Below are 20,188 nucleotides of genomic sequence, written 5' to 3'. Positions count from 1 at the left end.
GAATAAGACGGGGAACACAGAGAGGGAATAAGACGGGGAACACAGAGAGGGAATAAGACGAGTAACGGGGAACACAGAGAGGGAATAAGACGAGTAACGGGGAACACAGAGAGGGAATAAGACGCGTAACGGGGAACACAGAGAGGGAATAAGACGCGTAACGGGGAACACAGAGAGGGAATAAGACGGGGAACACAGAGAGGGAATAAGACGGGGAACACAGAGAGGGAATAAGACGGGGAACACAGAGAGGGAATAAGACGGGGAACACAGAGAGGGAATATGACGGGGAACACAGAGAGGGAATAAGACACGTAACGGGGAACACAGAGAGGGAATAAGATGCGTAACGGGGAGCAGAGAGAGGGAATAAGACGCGTAACGGGGACACAGAGAGGGAATAAGACGGGGAACACAGAGAGGGAATAAGATGCGTAACGGGGAACACAGAGAGGGAATAAGACGGGGAACACAGAGAGGGAATAAGATGCGTAACAAGGAACACAGAGAGGGAATAAGATGCGTAACGGGGAGCACAGAGAGGGAATAAGACGCGTAACGGGGAACACAGAGAGGGAATAAGATGCGTAACGGGGAACACAGAGAGGGAATAAGACGGGGAACACAGAGAGGTAATAAGACGGGGAACACAGAGAGGGAATAAGATGCGTAACGGGGAACACAGAGAGGGAATAAGACGCGTAACGGGGAACACAGAGAGGGAATAAGGCGCGTAACGGGAACACAGAGAGTGAATAAGACGCGTAACGGGAACACAGAGAGGGAATAAGACGGGGAACACAGAGAGGGAATAAGACGCGTAACGGGGAACACAGAGAGGGAATAAGACGGGGAATACAGAGAGGGAATAAGACGGGGAACACAGAGAGGGAATAAGACGAGTAACGGGGAACACAGAGAGGGAATAAGACGTGTAACGGGGAACACAGAGAGGGAATAAGATGCGTAACGGGGAACACAGAGAGGGAATAAGATGCGTAACAGGGAACACAGAGAGGGAATAAGACGCGTAACAGGGAACACAGAGAGGGAATAAGACGGGGAACACAGAGAGGGAATAAGATGCGTAACGGGGAACACAGAGAGGGAATAAGATGCGTAACGGGGAACACAGAGAGGGAATAAGACGGGGAACACAGAGAGGGAATAAGATGCGTAACGGGGAACACAGAGAGGGAATAAGACGCGTAACAGGGAACACAGAGAAGGAATAAGACGGGGAACACAGAGAGGGAATAAGATGCGTAACGGGGAACACAGAGAGGGAATAAGACGCGTAACGGGGAACACAGAGAGGGAATAAGACGGGGAACACAGAGAGGGAATAAGATGCGTAACGGGGAACACAGAGAGGGAATAAGACGCGTAACAGGGAACACAGAGAGGGAATAAGACGGGGAACACAGAGAGGGAATAAGATGCGTAACGGGGAACACAGAGAGGGAATAAGATGCGTAACGGGGAGCACAGAGAGGGAATAAGACGCGTAACGGGGAACACAGAGAGGGAATAAGACGGGGAACACAGAGAGGGAATAAGATGCGTAACGGGGAACACAGAGAGGGAATAAGATGCGTAACGGGGAGCACAGAGAGGGAATAAGACGCGTAACGGGGAGCACAGAGAGGGAATAAGACGCGTAACGGGGAACACAGAGAGGGAATAAGATGCGTAACGGGGAACACAGAGAGGGAATAAGACGGGGAACACAGAGAGGGAATAAGACGGGGAGCACAGAGAGGGAATAAGATGCGTAACGGGGAACACAGAGAGGGAATAAGACGGGGAACACAGAGAGGGAATAAGATGCGTAACGGGGAACACAGAGAGGGAATAAGATGCGTAACGGGGAGCACAGAGAGGGAATAAGACGCGTAACGGGGAGCACAGAGAGGGAATAAGACGCGTAACGGGGAACACAGAGAGGGAATAAGATGCGTAACGGGGAACACAGAGAGGGAATAAGACGGGGAACACAGAGAGGGAATAAGACGGGGAACACAGAGAGGGAATAAGATGCGTAACGGGGAACACAGAGAGGGAATAAGATGCGTAACGGGGAGCACAGAGAGGGAATAAGACGCGTAACGGGGAGCACAGAGAGGGAATAAGACGCGTAACGGGGAACACAGAGAGGGAATAAGATGCGTAACGGGGAACACAGAGAGGGAATAAGACGGGGAACACAGAGAGGGAATAAGACGGGGAGCACAGAGAGGGAATAAGACGGGGAGCACAGAGAGGGAATAAGACGCGTAACGGGGAGCACAGAGAGGGAATAAGACGCGTAACAGGGAACACAGAGAGGGAATAAGATGCGTAACGGGGAACACAGAGAGGGAATAAGACGGGGAGCACAGAGAGGGAATAAGACGCGTAACGGGGAACACAGAGAGGGAATAAGATGCGTAACGGGGAGCACAGAGAGGGAATAAGACGCGTAACGGGGAACACAGAGAGGGAATAAGACGGGGAACACAGAGAGGGAATAAGATGCGTAACGGGGAACACAGAGAGGGAATAAGATGCGTAACGGGGAGCACAGAGAGGGAATAAGACGCGTAACGGGGAACACAGAGAGGGAATAAGACGCGTAACGGGGAACACAGAGAGGGAATAAGACAGGGAACACAGAGAGGGAATAAGACGCGTAACGGGGAACACAGAGAGGGAATAAGACGGGGAACACAGAGAGGGAATAAGACGCGTAACGGGGAACACAGAGAGGGAATAAGACGGGGAACACAGAGAGGGAATAAGACGGGGAACACAGAGAGGGAATAAGACGGGGAACACAGAGAGGGAATAAGACGGGAAACACAGAGAGGGAATAAGACGGGAAACACAGAGAGGGAATAAGACGCGTAACGGGGAGCACAGAGAGGGAATAAGACAAGTAATGGTGAACACAGAGAGGGAATAAGACGCGTAACGGGGAACACAGAAAGGGAATAAGACGCGTAACGGGGAACACAGAGAGGGAATAAGACGCGTAACGGGGAACACAGAGAGGGAATAAGACGCGTAACGGGGAACACAGAGAGGGAATAAGACGCGTAACGGGGAACACAGAGGGAATAAGTTGCGTAACGGGGAACACAGAGAGGGAATAAGACGCGTAACGGGGAACACAGAGAGGGAATAAGACGCGTAACGGGGAACACAGAGAGGGAATAAGACGGGGAACACAGAGAGGGAATAAGACGGGAAACACAGAGAGGGAATAAGACGGGGAACACAGAGAGGGAATAAGATGCGTAACGGGGAACACAGAGAGGGAATAAGACGGGAAACACAGAGAGGGAATAAGACGGGGAACACAGAGAGGGAATAAGACGAGTAACGGGGAGCACAGAGAGGGAATAAGACGAGTAATGGGGAACACAGAGAGGGAATAAGACGCGTAACGGGGAACACAGAGAGGGAATAAGACGCGTAACGGGGAACACAGAGAGGGAATAAGACGCGTAACGGGGAACACAGAGAGGGAATAAGACGCGTAACGGGGAACACAGAGAGGGAATAAGACGAGTAACGGGGAGCACAGAGAGGGAATAAGACGCGTAACGGGGAGCACAGAGAGGGAATAAGACGCGTAACGGGGAGCACAGAGAGGGAATAAGACGCGTAACGGGGAACACAGAGAGGGAATAAGACGCGTAACAGGGAACACAGAGAGGGAATAAGACGGGGAACACAGAGAGGGAATAAGATGCGTAACGGGGAGCACAGAGAGGGAATAAGATGCGTAACGGGGAACACAGAGAGGGAATAAGACGGGGAACACAGAGAGGGAATAAGATGCGTAACGGGGAGCACAGAGAGGGAATAAGACGCGTAACGGGGAACACAGAGAGGGAATAAGATGCGTAACGGGGAGCACAGAGAGGGAATAAGACGCGTAACGGGGAACACAGAGAGGGAATAAGACGGGGAACACAGAGAGGGAATAAGATGCGTAACGGGGAACACAGAGAGGGAATAAGACGGGGAACACAGAGAGGGAATAAGATGCGTGACGGGGAACACAGAGAGGGAATAAGACGAGTAATGGGGAACACAGAGAGGGAATAAGACGCGTAACGGGGAACACAGAGAGGGAATAAGACGCGTAACGGGGAACACAGAGAGGGAATAAGACGAGTAATGGGGAACACAGAGAGGGAATAAGACGCGTAACGGGGAACACAGAGAGGGAATAAGACGGAGAACACAGAGAGGGAATAAGACGCATAAGGGGGAACACAGAGAGGGAATAAGACGCGTAAGGGGGAACACAGAGAGGGAATAAGACGCGTAACGGGGAACACAGAGAGGGAATAAGACGGAGAACACAGAGAGGGAATAAGACGAGTAACGGGGAACACAGAGAGGGAATAAGACGCGTAAGGGGGAACACAGAGAGGGAATAAGACGCGTAACGGGGAACACAGAGAGGGAATAAGACGGAGAACACAGAGAGGGAATAAGACGCGTAACGGGGAACACAGAGAGGGAATAAGACGCGTAACGGGGAACACAGAGAGGTAATAAAACGCTTAACGGGGAACACAGAGAGGGAATAAGACGGGGAACACAGAGAGGTAATAAGACGGGGAACACAGAGAGGTAATAAGACGGGGAACACAGAGAGGGAATAAGACGGGAAACACAGAGAGGGAATAAGACACGTAACGGGGAACACAGAGAGGGAATAAGATGCGTAATGGGGAACACAGAGAGGGAATAAGACGAGTAATGGGGAACACAGAGAGGGAATAAGACGCGTAACGGGGAACACAGAGAGGGAATAAGACGAGTAACGGGGAGCACAGAGAGGGAATAAGACGCGTAACGGGGAGCACAGAGAGGGAATAAGACGCGTAACGGGGAGCACAGAGAGAGGGAATAAGACGCGTAACGGGAAAGCACAGAGAGGGAATAAGACGCGTAACGGGGAACACAGAGAGGGAATAAGACGCGTAACGGGAACACAGAGAGGGAATAAGTCGCGTAACGGGGAACACAGAGAGGAAAGAATATGCGTGACGGGGAACACAGAGAGGGAATAAGACGCGTAACGGGGAGCACAGAGAGGGAATAAGACGTGTAACGGGGAACACAGAGAGGGAATAAGACGCGTAACGGGGAACACAGAGAGGGAATAAGACGCGTAACGGGGAACACAGAGAGGGAATAAGACGCGTAACGGGAACACAGAGAGGGAATAAGTCGCGTAATGGGGAACACAGAGAGGAAAGAATATGCGTGACGGGGAACACAGAGAGGGAATAAGACGCGTAACGGGGAACACAGAGAAGGAATAAGACGCGTAACGGGGAACACAGAGAGGGAATAAGACGCGTAACGGGGAACACAGAGAGGGAATAAGACGCGTAACGGGGAACACAGAGAGGGAATAAGACGCGTAACGGGGAACACAGAGAGGGAATAAGACGCGTAACGGGGAACACAGAGAGGGAATAAGACGCGTAACGGGGAACACAGAGAGGGAATAAGACGCGTAACGGGAACACAGAGAGGAAAGAATATGCGTGACGGGGAACACAGAACTATAAGAGGTGTTTAAAAGGAAGACATTACAAATCAATAAATGTAATTGTTTAGCCTACATTTGGGAGACCCTACTTGCTCAATCTACATACAATAAAGGTGCCAATTGTGGCACTTACAGCGTGCGCCACTCATGTTACTTTCTCTCACACTGTGTCTATGGTTCCAACCAACCCCATCTCATTAACGCCCCCTTAGTGAGTATCCCCTATTACAACCCATATCCCTCTGATCAGATGTACTGTAAGTGTAGTTGCAATCGGGCCGCGTATGACTCGACCCCGGCGTCTGCGCTTCGCACAATTACTCAGAATACGCTCCACAAACAGGCGAAGCTCAGCGCTGGCTCCTGTGTGTGTACACATGGCTGTAGCTGCACATGTGTACACTGCAGGTGGGACTGGGCGCACTACTCACCACTGTAGCTGTCACTAAACTGTTATCGTTATGGCATCTTGCCGTTTGGGGAGGTGACCTCTGGTGTTGTTGACACAACTAATCTGTGCAAACCGGTATCTGGCGTACAGCAGCGTGCATATAACCTGCACAATGCAGTGGTGTGTCGGCACAACCAGAAATATAATCTACCTGCAGGAGCGTGCAATTGCCAGTACACACTTATCGCACTGTGCAATCTCTTGTTCCAATTACTCTGGAAGAAACAAATTGTGCCATTGTGGTTCTGGTGGGTAGCCAGCCTCGGAGCCATGTGTTTGGCACACACTGCTGGTTGTATTGGAACGTGCTACACACCCATCACTATGTATACGCAGGAGTATGACATGAACCCCTGCACTAAAGCTAACTGGGGCGACTGATATAGTTACCTAAATCTGCGGTGCTGGGGGGGTAGAACAATACAGTGGGCACACATATCTGTCAGCGATATCACCGGCCCCCAGCTCCCTACATCTTCATATCGACCAGTGTGCGCCCAACTTAAAGGGGTGTACACACGGAGAGATTTTAACAGAAGATTTAGACTAAATAGCCAAATTTTTCTTCTGCTTAGTCAATATTGTCTAGCATAAATAGACTGCAGATAAGGCAATTCTGACTACATCATAGACTATCATTACTTAGACAAAATCACTTAGTCAAAATTTCTCGTGCATCTAATCAAAATTGCTTAGGCAATATCTCAACATGTGTACAGCCCTTTAGTCCCCACATTTAATCTGTATCCAGAGCCTCATCAGGTCAGTGGTTCCCAAACATGGACTTCAGTCAGGACCCACATCAGCAGGTCTCCTCACAGATTCACAAGTGATATAATTAGTTCCACCTGTGCTCCTGCTGTGTGACCTGGGAAATGTGTCAATGAGTACACATGTGCACCTGCTGGGTGACCTGGTGAATGTGTCAGTGAGTAATGAGTGCACCTGTGCACCTGCTGGGTCACCTGGGAAATGTGTCAGTGAGTAATGAGTACACATGTGCACCTGCTGGGTGACCTGGTGAATGTGTCAGTGAGTAATGAGTGCACCTGTGCACCTGCTGGGTGACCTGGGAAATGTGTCAGTGAGTAATGAGTACACCTGTGCATCTGCCGGGTGACCTGGGAAATGTATCAGTGAGTAATGAGTACACCTGCCGGACGACCTGGGAAATGTGTCAGTGAGTAATGAGTGCACCTGTGCAGCTGCTGGGTGACCTGGGAAATGTGTCAGTGAGTAATGAGTACACATGTACAGCTGCTGGGTGATCTGGGAAATGTGTCAGTGAGTAATGAGTACACCTGCCGGACGACCTGGGAAATGTGTCAGTGAGTAATGAGTACACCTGTGCTCCTGCTGGGTGACCTGGTGAATGTGTCAGTGAGTAATGAGTGCACCTGTGCACCTGCTGGGTGACCTGGGAAATGTGTCAGTGAGTAATGAGTACACCTGTGCATCTGCCGGGTGACCTGGGAAATGTATCAGTGAGTAATGAGTACACCTGCCGGACGACCTGGGAAATGTGTCAGTGAGTAATGAGTGCACCTGTGCAGCTGCTGGGTGACCTGGGAAATGTGTCAGTGAGTAATGAGTGCACCTGTGCAGCTGCTGGGTGACCTGGGAAATGTGTCAGTGAGTAATGAGTACACCTTTGCACCTGCCGGGTGACCTGGGAAATGTGTCAGTAAATAATGAGTACACCTGTACACCTGTGCACCTGCCGGGTGACCTGGGAAATGTGTCAGTGAGTAATCACCTGTGCACCTGCTGAGTGACCTGGGTAATGTGTCAGTGAGTAATGAGTACACCTGTGCAGCTGCCGGGGGACCTGGGAAATGTGTCAGTGAGTAATTAGTGCACCTGTGCAGCTGCCAGGTGACCTGGGAAATGTGTCAGTGAGTAATGAGTACACCTGTGCACCTGCCGGGTGACCCTACAGAGCGTGTTTGGGAGCCATTGTCAGTGAGTAATGAGTGCACCTGTGCCCCTGCCGGGTGACCTGGGACATGTGTCAGTGAGTAATGAGTACACCTGTGCTCCTGCTGGGTGACCTGGTGAATGTGTCAGTGAGTAATGAGTACACCTGTGCTCCTGCTGGGTGACCTGGTGAATGTGTCAGTGAGTAATGAGTACACCTGTGCAGCTGCCGGGTGATCTGGGAAATGTGTCAGTGAGTAATGAGTACACCTGTGCTCCTGCTGGGTGACCTGGTGAATGTGTCAGTGAGTAATGAGTACACCTGTGCTCCTGCTGGGTGACCTGGTGAATGTGTCAGTGAGTAATGAGTACACCTGTGCTCCTGCTGGGTGACCTGGTGAATGTGTCAGTGAGTAATGAGTACACCTGTGCAGCTGCCAGGTGACCTGGGAAATGTGTCAGTGAGTAATGAGTACACCTGTGCACCTGCCGGGTGACCCTACAGAGCGTGTTTGGGAGCCGGTGTCAGTGAGTAATGAGTGCACCTGTGCCCCTGCCGGGTGACCTGGGACATGTGTCAGTGAGTAATGAGTGCACCTGTGCTCCTGCTGGGTGACCTGGTGAATGTGTCAGTGAGTAATGAGTACACCTGTGCAGCTGCCGGGTGATCTGGGAAATGTGTCAGTGAGTAATGAGTACACCTGTGCTCCTGCTGGGTGACCTGGTGAATGTGTCAGTGAGTAATGAGTACACCTGTGCTCCTGCTGGGTGACCTGGTGAATGTGTCAGTGAGTAATGAGTACACCTGTGCTCCTGCTGGGTGACCTGGTGAATGTGTCAGTGAGTAATGAGTACACCTGTGCAGCTGCCAGGTGACCTGGGAAATGTGTCAGTGAGTAATGAGTACACCTGTGCACCTGCCGGGTGACCCTACAGAGCGTGTTTGGGAGCCGGTGTCAGTGAGTAATGAGTGCACCTGTGCCCCTGCTGGGTGACCTGGTGAATGTGTCAGTGAGTAATGAGTACACCTGTGCTCCTGCTGGGTGACCTGGTGAATGTGTCAGTGAGTAATGAGTACACCTGTGCTCCTGCTGGGTGACCTGGTGAATGTGTCAGTGAGTAATGAGTACACCTGTGCTCCTGCTGGGTGACCTGGTGAATGTGTCAGTGAGTAATGAGTACACCTGTGCAGCTGCCAGGTGACCTGGGAAATGTGTCAGTGAGTAATGAGTACACCTGTGCACCTGCCGGGTGACCCTACAGAGCGTGTTTGGGAGCCGGTGTCAGTGAGTAATGAGTGCACCTGTGCCCCTGCCGGGTGACCTGGGACATGTGTCAGTGAGTAATGAGTACACCTGTGCTCCTGCTGGGTGACCTGGTGAATGTGTCAGTGAGTAATGAGTACACCTGAGCTCCTGCTGGGTGACCTGGTGAATGTGTCAGTGAGTAATGAGTACACCTGTGCAGCTGCCGGGTGTCCCTACAGAGCGTGTTTGGGAACCGGTGTCAGTAAGTAATGAGTGCACCTGTGCTGTGTGACCTGGGAACTGGTGTCAGTGAGTAATGAGTGCACCTGTGCAGCTGCTGGGTGTCCCTACAGAGCGTGTTTGGGAGCCGGTGTCAGTGACATAGGCAGAGTGTATAGATGATATGATGTCACACAGGACACAACAAGCGCTGTACATGATGCCCTCATGGGATATGGTCAGTGGGTCACCAGCATGTTGGTCGGCAGTCATTAGGTCGACATGATTCTAGATCGACATGCAGGAATGTAGACAGGGGCATTAGGTCGACATGGGGTTTTCACATTTTTATTGTGCCGACACCATCCACTACGGCGTGGTGGGAGAATAGAATAGTGTGCCCGAAGCATGGCGAGGGGATGTAATGCTGCGCTTCAGTGTCAATGTCGACTGTGTTGACATTCGGGACCAAAGAAATATGAAAAACATGGACCTTTTTGATTGTCAACCTAACCCATGTCGACCGAGACTCATGTCGACCTAATGACTGTCGACCAACATTGTGGTGACCTAATAATCCATACCCCCATCCTGCAGTGTCCATACCCCCATCCTGCAGTGTCCATACCCCCTCCTGCAGTGTCCATACCCCCTCCTGCAGTGTCCATACCCCCTCCTGCAGTGTCCATACCCCCACCATGCAGTGTCCATACCCCCTCCTGCAGTGTCCATACCCCCTCCTGCAGTGTCCATACCTCCTCCTGCAGTGTCCATACCCCCTCCTGCAGTGTCCATACCCCCTCCTGCAGTGTCCATACCCCTTCCTGCAGTGTCCATACCCCCTCCTGCAGTGTCCATACCCCCTCCTGCAGTGTCCATACCCCCTCCTGCAGTGTCCATACCCCCTCCTGCAGTGTCCATACCCCCTCCTGCAGTGTCCATACCCCCTCCTGCAGTGTCCATACCCCCTCCTGCAGTGTCCATACCCCCTCCTGCAGTGTCCATATTCCATCCGCACTACTCACTCTACAATGTACACTGGATGCAGAGGCCAGGCTGATGTCCAGCTCTGCCGGGTCCCCCACTACAATGGCTACACCATCATGCATCCCGGCCCCTGAGACGCCATGACATCACACCATCATGCATCCCGGCCCCTGAGACGCCATGACATCACACCATCATGCATCCCGGCACCTGAGACGCCATGACATCACACCATCATGCATCCCGGCCCCTGAGACGCCATGACATCACACCATCATGCATCCCGGCCCCTGAGACGCCATGACATCACACCATCATGCATCCCGGCCCCTGAGACGCCATGACATCACACCATCATGCATCCCGGCCCCTGAGACGCCATGACATCACACCATCATGCATCCCGGCCCCTGAGACGCCATGACATCACACCATCATGCATCCCGGCCCCTGAGACGCCATGACATCACACCATCATGCATCCCGGCCCCTGAGACGCCATGACATCACACCATCATGCATCCCGGCCCCTGAGACGCCATCACATCACACCATCATGCATCCCGGCCCCTGAGACGCCATGACATCACACCATCATGCATCCCGGCCCCTGAGACGCTATCACATCACACCATCATGCATCCTGGCCCCTGAGACGCCATGACATCACACCATCTTGCATCCCGGCCCCTGAGACGCCATGACATCACACAAAAAGTGTCAGCACAGCACTGGGAGCAGGACGCTGGGTCCCTTCTAGAAAACTATTGCTGGCTCCCATTCCCCTACAGATTCCTGCTCCTCTCCCTGACTCCACTGCTCCCTACCTCTCTCACTAACGCCACTGCTCCCTACCTCTCTCCCTAACGCCACTGCTCCCTACCTCTCTCCCTAACGCCACTGCTCCCTACCTCTCTCACTAACGCCACTGCTCCCTACATCTCTCCTCCCTAACGCCACTGCTCCCTACCTCTCTCCTCCCTAACGCCACTGCTCCCTACCTCTCCCCCCTAACGCCACTGCTCCCTACCTCTCTCACTAACGCCACTGCTCCCTACCTCTCTCACTAACTCCACTGCTCCCTACCTCTCTCACTAACTCCACTGCTCCCTACCTCTCTCACTAACGCCACTGCTCCCTACCTCTCTCACTAACGCCACTGCTCCCTACCTCTCTCCCTAACGCCACTGCTCCTCCCTACCTCTCCCCCCTAACGCCACTGCTCCCTACATCTCTCCTCCCTAACGCCACTGCTCCCTACCTCTCTCACTAACGCCACTGCTCCCTACCTCTCTCACTAACGCCACTGCTCCCTACCTCTCTCACTAACGCCACTGCTCCCTACCTCTCCCCCCTAACGCCACTGCTCCCTACCTCTCTCCCTAACGCCACTGCTCCCTACCTCTCTCACTAACGCCACTGCTCCCTACCTCTCTCACTAACGCCACTGCTCCCTACCTCTCTCACTAACTCCACTGCTCCCTACCTCTCTCACTAACTCCACTGCTCCCTACCTCTCTCACTAACGCCACTGCTCCCTACCTCTCTCACTAACGCCACTGCTCCCTACCTCTCTCCCTAACGCCACTGCTCCTCCCTACCTCTCCCCCCTAACGCCACTGCTCCCTACCTCTCTCCCTAACGCCACTGCTCCCTACATCTCTCCTCCCTAACGCCACTGCTCCCTACCTCTCTCACTAACGCCACTGCTCCCTACCTCTCTCACTAACGCCACTGCTCCCTACCTCTCTCACTAACGCCACTGCTCCCTACCTCTCCCCCCTAACGCCACTGCTCCCTACCTCTCTCCCTAACGCCACTGCTCCCTACCTCTCTCACTAACGCCACTGCTCCCTACCTCTCTCACTAACGCCACTGCTCCCTACCTCTCTCCCTAACGCCACTGCTCCTCCCTACCTCTCCCCCCTAACGCCACTGCTCCCTACCTCTCTCCCTAACGCCACTGCTCCCTACATCTCTCCTCCCTAACGCCACTGCTCCCTACCTCTCTCCCTAACGCCACTGCTCCCTACCTCTCTCACTAACGCCACTGCTCCCTACCTCTCCCCCCTAACGCCACTGCTCCCTACCTCTCTCCCTAACGCCACTGTTCCCTACCTCTCACTAACGCCACTGCTCCCTACCTCTCTCACTAATGCCACTGCTCCCTACCTCTCTCAATAACGCCACTGCTCCCTACCTCTCTCACTAACGCCACTGCTCCCTACCTCTCTCACTAACGCCACTGCTCCCTACCTCTCTCACTAACGCCACTGCTCCCTACCTCTCTCACTAACGCCACTGCTCCCTACCTCTCTCACTAACGCCACTGCGCCCTACCTCTCTCAATAACGCCACTGCGCCCTACCTCTCTCACTAATGCCACTGCGCCCTACCTGCTCTCTACTGCTCCCTACCTCTCTCACTAACGCCACTGCTCCCTACATCTCTCCTCCCTAACGCCACTGTTCCCTACCTCTCTCACTAACGCCACTGCTCCCTACCTCTCTCACTAACGCCACTGCTCCCTACCTCTCTCACTAACGCCACTGCTCCCTACTTCTTTCACTAACGCCACTGCTCCCTACCTCTCTCCTCCCTAACGCCACTGTTCCCTACCTCTCTCACTAACGCCACTGCTCCCTACTTCTTTCACTAACGCCACTGCTCCCTACATCTCTCCTCCCTAACGCCACTGTTCCCTACCTCTCTCACTAACGCCACTGCTCCCTACCTCTCTCACTAACGCCACTGCTCCCTACTTCTTTCACTAACGCCACTGCTCCCTACCTCTCTCACTAACGCCACTGCTCCCTACTTCTTTCACTAATGCCACTGCTCCCTACCTCTCTCACTAACGCCACTGCTCTCTACCTCTCTCACTAACGCCACTGCTCCCTACCTCTCTCCCCCCTAACGCCACTGCTCCCTACCTCTCCCCCCCCTAACGCCACTGCTCCCTACCTCTCTCACTAACGCCACTGCTCTCTACCTCTCTCACTAACGCCACTGCTCCCTACCTCTCTCCCCCCTAACGCCACTGCTCCCTACCTCTCTCCCCCCTAACGCCACTGCTCCCTACCTCTCTCCCCCCTAACGCCACTGCTCCCTACCTCTCCCCCCCTAACGCCACTGCTCCCTACCTCTCTCCCCCCTAACGCCACTGCTCCCTACCTCTCTCACTAACGCCACTGCTCCCTACCTCTCTCACTAACGCCACTGCTCCCTACCTCTCTCACTAACGCCACTGCTCCCTACCTCTCTCACTAACGCCACTGCTCCCTACCTCTCTCACTAACGCCACTGCTCCCTACCTCTCTCACTAACGCCACTGCTCCCTACCTCTCTCCCCCCTAATGCCACTGCTCCCTACCTCTCTCCGCCCTAACGCCACTGCTCCCTACATCTCTCCTCCCTAACTCCACAGCTCCCTACCTCAATCCTCCCTAACTCCACTGCTCCCTACCTCTCTCACTAACGCCACTGCTCCCTACATCTCTCCCCCCTAATGCCACTGCTCCCTACCTCTCTCCCCCCTAACTCCACAGCTCCCTACCTCAATCCTCCCTAACTCCACTGCTCCCTACCTCTCTCACTAACGCCACTGCTCCCTACATCTCTCCCCCCTAATGCCACTGCTCCCTACATCTCTCCCCCCTAACGCCACTGCTCCCTACCTCTCTCCCCCCTAACGCCACTGCTCCCTACCTCTCTCCTCCCTAACGCCACTGCTCCCTACCTCTCTCACTAACGCCACTGCTCCCTACCTCTCTCCCTAACGCCACTGCTCCCTACCTCTCACTAACGCCACTGCTCCCTACATCTCTCCTCCCTAACGCCACTGCTCCCTACATCTCTCCTCCCTAACGCCACTGCTCCCTACCTCTCCCCCCTAACGCCACTGCTCCCTACCTCTCTCCCTAACGCCACTGCTCCCTACATCTCTCCCCCCTAACGCCACTGCTCCCTACCTCTCTCCCCCCTAACGCCACTGCTCCCTACCTCTCTCCTCCCTAACGCCACTGCTCCCTACCTCTCTCACTAACGCCACTGCTCCCTACCTCTCTCACTAACGCCACTGCTCCCTACCTCTCTCCCTAACGCCACTGCTCCCTACCTCTCACTAACGCCACTGCTCCCTACATCTCTCCTCCCTAATGCCACTGCTCCCTACATCTCTCCCCCCTAACGCCACTGCTCCCTACCTCTCTCCCCCCTAACGCCACTGCTCCCTACCTCTCTCCTCCCTAACGCCACTGCTCCCTACCTCTCTCACTAACGCCACTGCTCCCTACCTCTCTCCTCCCTAACGCCACTGCTCCTCCCTACCTCTCTCCCTAACGCCACTGCTCCCTACCTCTCACTAACGCCACTGCTCCCTACATCTCTCCTCCCTAACGCCACTGCTCCCTACCTCTCTCCTCACTAACGCCACTGCTCCCTACCTCTCTCCTCCCTAACTCCACTACTCCCTACATCTCCCCCCTAATGCCACTGCTCCCTACCTCTCTCCCCCCTAACTACACTGCTCCCTACCCCTCTCACTAATGCCACTGCTCCCTACATCTTTCCCCCCTAATGCCTCCACTGCTCCCTACATCTCTCCTCCCTAACGCCACTGCTCCCTACCTCTCCCCCCTAATGCCACTGCTCCCTACCTCTCTCCTCCCTAACGCCACTGCTCCCTACCTCTCTCCTCCCTAATGCCACTGCTCCCTACCTCTCTCCTCCCTAACGCCACTGCTCCCTACCTCTCTCCTCCCTAACGCCACTGCTCCCTAACGCCACTGCTCCCTAACGCCACTGCTCCCTACCTCTCTCCTCCCTAACGCCACTGCTCCCTACCTCTCTCCTCCCTAACGCCACTGCTCCCTACCTCTCTCCTCCCTAACGCCACTGCTCCCTACCTCTCTCCTCCCTAACGCCACTGCTCCCTACCTCTCTCCTCCCTAACGCCACTGCTCCCTACCTCTCTCCTACCTAACGCCACTGCTCCCTACCTCTCTCCTCCCTAACACCACCGCTCCCTACTTCTCCTCTCCATCACATACAAGGCCCGCTCTAACCACCGCTCCCTACTTCTCTCCGTCACATACAATGCCCACTCTAACCACCGCTCCCTACTTCTCCTCTCCGTCACATACAAGGCCCGCTCTAACCACTGCTCCCTACTTCTCCTCTCCATCACATACAAGGCCCGCTCTAACCACTGCTCCCTGCATCTCACCTCCCTACACAAACAATGACGTAACCGTGACACGGTGACTTACGGACACCGTCCGGGTGACACAAGAGCAATAGTCACACACGGGGCAATAGGCGCTGGGCTGATAAGTACTACTGTAAGCGATCAGGAACGCTACGCAATAACCCCGACACAGCAGAAACATCCCGGGATGGTGGCTTCGGGGTGGTAATTACGTGGGCACCCACATATAAGCCAGATCCGCTTATGAATTATTGGATGTAATGTACTAACGACAACAATGAGTAGGTAGACAGCGGACAAAAATTACTTTTTTATGTCACTCTGTATATTTGAACACGTGGAGTTTGCGTACCGCGTACCCTCACCTGGCTCGCCATGCTTCGAGCCGGGCACCTCATGTGCCAGGGACTAAAGACATGGCTGTGGGCTCCCTAGCGCCCCATACTGGGCCCAAGGATTGATTGATGGGAGCCCCCTATGTCAAATGATGTTTGGGAGCTGGGGATGGCCGGCATGCAATAATCTACTGCCCGTTACGCCCCTACACTCCCCCCCCCAGACGTTTATCTAGAACAAGTCTGGAATCTCCCGGTATATCCGGTTGGGTGAAGCCGCAGCTAGTGTTGATGTGCGAGGGGCCAATCCGTCTCTGGGAAGGAAGGTTAGAACCTTCAGTGGCCTGAAATAATAGCTTAATGGACATAGAAATGTGGACAATGGAAGCAGCTGTCACAGATCCATGACAACTGTTGTGTGCTGACAGCCCCAGGGAAGGGAGGGGGACAATATTGGGAAACACACAGTGCTTTGTACAGCGTCGGCCCCTAGCAACCAGACCAGGCACCATGGAGGGAGGACTGGAGGCAGCGTACACAGCAACTGGGCAACAACGTCTGCGGAGTCTTCCCTAGTGAGAGGTGATCATTTGACACCAACCATACAGGCATGCCATCCTGATGCCCACCATCAATGCCCTTGTGTACCTGGGAGAGACTCAATCAGGAACGTCCCCCTGACTGGTCCCAGAGAGGGGAATTAATGGGGTACATGTACCAGACAATCCGGAGAATCCGTAATGTGCTCCGGAACATTCTGGGTGTGTTGATCGTGCCTTTGGGGCTGGCTTTCCAGCCTCTCTAAGAGTGTAAAAATGTGTGCACAATAATAAACACCGCTCATATCTGCCAACACAAACCGGACCGGCGACTGGTGACGAACAATCAGATACTCTCGTGTGTTTGCTAATTGACAGTTTAGAGCGGATTGGCTGGATCGCCATTCATCATTTGATAACAAGAATAGCATTGGGGTTATTAGGTCGACACGATAGGTAAACACGCGTTTTTCATATTTTTCGGGGCCTATTGGTAAATGTATACATGGACACCATATTCGTTTGCCATGTCCCCTGGCATGGCTCAATGCGCACGGCTCACTTACATTCTCCCTCCATGCCCACTGGGATCGCAAAGGACAAGTCGGTTAAAAAAAAAATATATAATATATATATATATATATATATATATATATATATATATATATATATATATATATATATATATATATATATATATAGATATAGAGAGAGATACACATATACATACATACATACATACATACATATACACACACACACACAGAAGTACCAACACACTCACCATTCCTAAGAATGAGGTGCAAACAGCACCCACTTCCCATGATGGGGTGCGGTGGCCTGTGACCACACACTCTAGTAAATACAAACACAGGGGGCCCAGCACTCACTACAACAAACTAACTCACCTTAACATTCAAATAATAAATTAAATAAATAATGGGGTTTTAGTTCATGAATTGATCAATGCATTAATGCCATTATAATGGCATGCGTTGCGACCGATGCGATGCCCGCGATTTTCCATAGAAATGCATGGTAAAATGTAAATCGCGTAGGTCGCATTGCATGCGGCCAAAAAAAATTGCATACCGATTTTACATAGGGAACAATGTTAATGCCCACAGACCTCAAATAGCCACCCTGAAGTGTGAAATGAGCCCCCCAATTGTTAACGCCACCTCACCATCAACGTCAACCCGAAGCGTGGCGAGCGCAGCGAGCCCGCGAGGGGCGGCGGTACGCGTCCTCAGACCTTTTCATACCCCCACTATCCACGTCGGCGTGGAGTTGAGAATAGAAAGTGTAGCAAGCCACCGAGCCCGAAGCGAGCGGATACCTGTGAAGCCTGCGAGGGGACGTGTATAGCTGTGAAGGTATCCGCGTGCGCTCGCCACGCTTCGGGCTCGGTGGCTCGCTGCGCTCGCCACACTTTCTATTCTCAACTCCACACCGACGTGGATAGTGGGGGTATGAAAAGGTCGGAGGACGCGTACCGCCGCCGCTCGCCACGCTTCGGGTTGACGTTGATCGTGGGGTGGTGTTAACAATTGGGGGGGCCATTTCACACTTCAGGGTGGCTATTTGGGGTCTGTGGGCCATTTAACATTGTTCCCTATGTAAAATCGCGGTAATCGCGGCGGTCACATCGCATGCGATTTTTTGGACGCATGTGATGCGACCAACGCAATTTTTTTCCCTGCGATGCCCAAGATCAATATCGTGGGCGCCGTTCTAGGAATCAAGTACCAAATTATTAAATTTGGCTAAGGCTACTACGTCAAAAGCCGGTGATACAAGTATTATTATTATCATATTAGAATATGCAAGCAGCTTACTTGTTAGTGCATGTCTCTGCCATTACCAGTCACCTGCGCTGTACACTGTCAGTGATCCCGCCCGACAGGGTGCTGTGGTCACCGTGATTGTACCATCACTGTGGAGGTGTGTCTGACACTACGGAGAGGTGCTGGGCTTCCACAAAGCTCTCAGGTTAATATGTATAGATGTTACCCATTCGTGCAGTGCTGGGTGAACTGGCAGGGCCCTGCTAAAACAGCCTGAACACTATACTCTAAGCGCCCCAGTGATGTATATTGTAAATTATTACCCGTAGCACCCAGTTAGAGTTCATCAACAAGTAAGCAACACAAAGAAACGGTGGCAGTACAGGTTATATACCGATATGCACCAACAGACGGTACTGCAATAAGTATTAGGGTGGCGTAACACCGGGGATCAGATGCTACAGAGGGAAGTCTGGAGGTTGATTAGGTTAAAGAAGGAAAAGAACAGGAGGTAAGTGGGCCCTGCTCATGAGAACTAAGAGTATACCTGCTCTGTACTGCACCTGCCCTGTAATGTACCTGTCCTGTATACAGTACACTCACCTGCTCTGTAATGCACCTGCCCAGTATACAGTACATTCACCTGCCCTGTACTTCACCTGTCCTGTATACAGTACACTCACCTGCTCTGTACTGCACCTGTCCTGTATACAGTACACTCACCTGCTCTGTACTGCACCTGTCCTGTATACAGTACACTCACCTGCCCTGTACTGCACCTGTCCTGTATACAGTACACTCACCTGCCCTGTACTGCACCTGTCCTGTATACAGTACACTCACCTGCCCTGTACTGCACCTGTCCTGTATACAGTACACTCACCTGCCCTGTACTGCACCTGTCCTGTATACGGTACACTCACCTGCTCTGTACACTGTACTGCACCTGTCCTGTATACGGTACACTCACCTGCTCTGTACACTGTACTGCACCTGTCCTGTATACGGTACACTCACCTCCCCTGTATACAGTACACTCACCTGCCCTGTACTTCACCTGTCCTGTATACAGTACACTCACCTGCTCTGTACTCGGTAATGTACCTGTCCTGTATACAGGAATATAAAATTGTGGGTGGTATAAATACTTTGGCACTCCCTTTGGGTTTGAACTGATGTGAAGAATAGAACAAAAAAATTAAAATAAATAAATAAAAATAAAATAATAAAAATGGAAAGAAAAAATATATAATGTAGAACTTTCCTTGTTGTCTTTTCTGCTGTCCCTTGTTCTCCTTTTCAGTTTGAAAAGGAGAACAAGGGACAACAGAAACGACAACAAGGAAAGTTCTACATTATATTTTTTTCTTTCCATTTTTATTTTCATTATTTTATTTTTATTTATTTATTTTTTATTTTTATTTTTAGTTCTATTCTTCACATCAGTTCAAACCCAAAGGGAGCGCCAAAGTATTTATACCACCCACAATTTTATATTCCAGTCCACTCTAGGGTAACTTTGGGAAACCCTATAGTTATAAACCAGGCAGATCCTATCAGTACGCGCCACGTTACTCTACTAACATAACTCAAATTGTCCTGTCCTGTATACAGTACACTCACCTGTCCTGTACTGCACCTGCCCCATATATGGTACACTCACCTGTAATGTACCTGTCCTGTATACGGTACACTCACCTGCTCTGTACTCTGTAATGTACCTGTCCTGTATACAGTGCACTCACCTGTCCTGTACTGCACCTGCCCCATATATGGTACACTCACCTGTAATGTACCTGTCCTGTATACAGTACACTCACCTGCTCTGTACTGCACCTGCCCCATATATGGTACACTCACCTGCTCTGTACTGCACCTGTCCTGTATACAGTACACTCACCTGCTCTGTACTGCACCTGCCCCATATATGGTACACT

The 20,188-nt window shown here is 52.3% G+C and overlaps 1 protein-coding gene across 1 annotated transcript in view; it reads right to left on the bottom strand.

Annotated features, from left to right (window-relative positions):
* The window catches only part of B4GALT3 (beta-1,4-galactosyltransferase 3), a 57,955-nt gene that overhangs the window by 30,367 nt on the left and 7,400 nt on the right, over positions 1-20,188 (bottom strand). The gene's annotated exons all lie outside the window — the stretch shown is intronic.

Source organism: Crinia signifera, chromosome 12, assembly GCF_055691185.1.
Source record: "Crinia signifera chromosome 12, ASM5569118v1, whole genome shotgun sequence".
Classification (NCBI taxonomy): Eukaryota; Metazoa; Chordata; class Amphibia; order Anura; family Myobatrachidae; genus Crinia; species Crinia signifera.
Note: the sequence above shows the minus strand (reverse complement) of the source record. Positions and strands in the feature narration are given on the sequence as shown.